The sequence below is a fragment of the Aptenodytes forsteri genome, unplaced genomic scaffold (genome assembly GCF_000699145.1).
Source record: "Aptenodytes forsteri isolate BGI_AS27 unplaced genomic scaffold, ASM69914v1 Scaffold105, whole genome shotgun sequence".
Classification (NCBI taxonomy): Eukaryota; Metazoa; Chordata; class Aves; order Sphenisciformes; family Spheniscidae; genus Aptenodytes; species Aptenodytes forsteri.
In genome coordinates this window covers 2,740-5,644 of record NW_008796112.1, presented here as the reverse complement: position 1 = coordinate 5,644, position 2,905 = coordinate 2,740, and the positions used below count along the sequence as shown (strand labels likewise).

Here is a 2,905-nt window from a genome sequence, read left to right as displayed (position 1 = left end):
CAGAGCCGGCCGGGGCGGGAGGAGGGGAATTGGGGAAAACAAACGCCAGCGCCAAGCAGCGGGTCACGCAGCCGCCCTTCTTTTTTGTGCGTTTTTCTGGACGCCGGCAGGCTGCAAATCACCGGTTCTCTCAGAGCCCATTTTGTGCTTAGTTCCTTGGGGCGACTGCGGGCAAACTGGGGCGGGGGGGGGACACGACATCAAACAAGTGAAAATCAGGGAGCTGGATCTTCGTCTCTCTGCCTGAATTCTAGCTGGCAAGCAGATTTTACAACCAACACAGGACATGCCTGCCCCTTGTGTAACTGCCACACTGGACCACAGATTAGCTGCTCGCTCTTGCTACGTAATTCCCCTAAACTTGTAACACACTACAAAATGCACTTAGTTCCACAATTACAGTTACATGCTTATTGCTTGTCATCCACATTAGGTTTTAGTTTATGCTTTCATAGTTTTTCTCAAAACAACCCCCCCCTACCAAGTACTGTTGGACATATTAGCCAACGTGGCAAAAGTTTCTGGATACAATGAGCAAATGCAGATGTAATATATTAACTTTGCCATAGTTATCTCCTAGTTGAGGATGCCATTTCCACAATCGGATGTTTAAATCAAGGAGCTTCTACACAGCAATTATCTACACTGAAATTTTGGGCATGTTTGCATTCAGAAAGTACTTGATCACTAGTAAAAATAAAGCCAAAGTCTCCTGGTAGGAATTTTTAGGAATTTGTATCAGACTGTGTTACGTCTGAGTCTGAGACTGCCATTCTCCAGGGCAAACGGATCAAATCCAAATATATTAATGCATAAGCAAATTAAACAAGAATGAATCTTCATTTTTGCTCGGCAATATCTTAAGTAAAACATGAAAACATAATGCCTGTAAGATGAGTGCAGTCTTCTTTTTTAGCGCAAGCTGCAGCACCAACAGTTTTTGCAGAGAGCAGACTGTTAACCACCAGCATAAGAAGTGTGTGTGTGTGTGTGTGTTGCTTTTTTTTTTTTAAGGCACTGCTCCACTCAAGTGTTTCAACACTTACCTGCCTTGGATGAAAACAAGCTAGCAAATTATACAGAATTACAACTTATCAGCTGAATGATGGAAACTGATGGTGCAATGTAAAATGAATTACCTTAAACCGCTTTTGTGGCTAAGATTTACCACATTGTCTTGCATTGGACGCAGGGTAACAACATGCACATGCTCACTACCATCTCTTCTGAGAAACATCTGTTCTTTTAAATACAATAACATCATCAGAAGCAGCCAGATAATACTTTTGTCTTTTCAAAGTTAACGTACATACCTAGGGCTTGGACACAGGACAACATCACTACCATTAAAGTACAGCTACTTAACAGCTGCTCTGTATTAACCAACAGCACGCAGGCCATTAGTCAGCAGCAAACATGGGCTAAAACCAAGTGTTCACTGGTGTCTTATGCTAATGCATTTTACCTTTCTGTTTCCAAGGAAATAAAACTACATGCTGTTTCATTCAGTAACTACATTCAGCTACTGTGCCGAATACATGAATACACAAAAATTTAAGTGGCTCAGTAGCATGACCAATCCCTCAAGAATTTATGTCCTAATGATTTGAATGGTACTCTCACTCCGCAGTCACATCAAAAAGTTATATTACTATGCTACGGTGCAGCAAAACGACGGTAGCAGCCAGGCTAGGGCCAGCTTTCACTGCTTCAAGTTTTAGAAGCCTCTTGGGAAGCCTGGACACTTGTTCAGCCAGCTAGCCCACACTGCACTCCGTGTTACTATTTGAGTACTGTTGTACTCAGTCCAGCTGGATTAAAGCTAACTAGTGATACGCCTTCTGAACACAGCACAGCCATAGCCTCAGGCTCCTAGGACCTTTAGGGAGAATGTCCTCACTCTCAAGCTGAACAAGCTGTTTTTGGATTATACAAAATGGATGTTAATATACCTGCAGTAATGAAATGCTGGTTAAAAACAGCACCTGTCTTCAGCAAAGAGATGCCTAGTGATGGCTTCCACAGTTGTTCCTAAAATGCTGCGCTGCTCAAGTCATTTTTCAAAGGTGCTACATGCATAAAGCTGTCTGGGGAAGAGAAGGGGAGAGCATGCACATGGAAGAGTGACATTAGGTGCGGGAGGAGAAGAAAACAGTCAACTATTACATAACAGAGAGCTGGGTTTTGCTTCTGGAAGCAACTGGTCTCTCCTTTTTCCTCATTTTGTCACCATCGTTCACACTCTCCCCCCCTACACTACAAGGTCTGAAAGCACACACAACATGCTAGCAATTTAACAGCTGGAACAAACAAATAGCAGGGAAGGTGGCAGGGGTATCTTTTAGGCTCTGATGTATTTAGTATCAGACAGCTGATCCATACTAACTCAGGTTCAGAAAAACGCAGCTGTCCATCTAAACAAGTTAGTTCCTTACCTTGTGTGCATGCAGACCTAATAACTACACAGTTTGCTGAAAGGCAGGCACATTGTTTTACCTACAAAATGGTGTAAGCAGACTGCAACAGCGTAGAACTGGCTACCCTGAAACACAGGCAGCAGAACCACCAGATGATGAACACTCCGTGCTTCGGAAAAGACGATACAGAGCTAAGCAGAAACTAAAAGATCAGCAAACACAGCCCTGTCGAAAAAGAAAAACGCATGCCAACGAAAGAGCTCACGGGCTGATGTGTAACGTTGCGTTGCGACCCCTTTGCTGCGCTGCTCAAGTCATTTTTCAAAGGTGCTACATGCATAAAGCTGTCTGGGGAAGAGAAGGGGAGAGCATGCACATGGAAGAGTGACATTAGGTGCGGGAGGAGAAGAAAACAGTCAACTATTACATAACAGAGAGCTGGGTTTTGCTTCTGGAAGCAACTGGTCTCTCCTTTTTCCTCATTTTGT

The 2,905-nt window shown here is 43.6% G+C and overlaps 1 long non-coding RNA gene across 2 annotated transcripts in view; it reads right to left on the bottom strand.

Moving 5' to 3' along the window:
• Positions 1-2,688, bottom strand: part of LOC103905398 — a 40,585-nt gene extending 37,897 nt beyond the window's left edge. Inside the window, exon 1 of one of the 2 annotated variants that reach the window (XR_657945.1) lies at positions 2,497-2,688. This is a non-coding gene — a long non-coding RNA (uncharacterized LOC103905398). The remainder of the gene's footprint in view (positions 1-2,496) is intronic. The other variant, XR_657946.1, reaches the window with a different exon arrangement.
• Between the last annotated feature and the right edge of the window lie 217 nt (positions 2,689-2,905).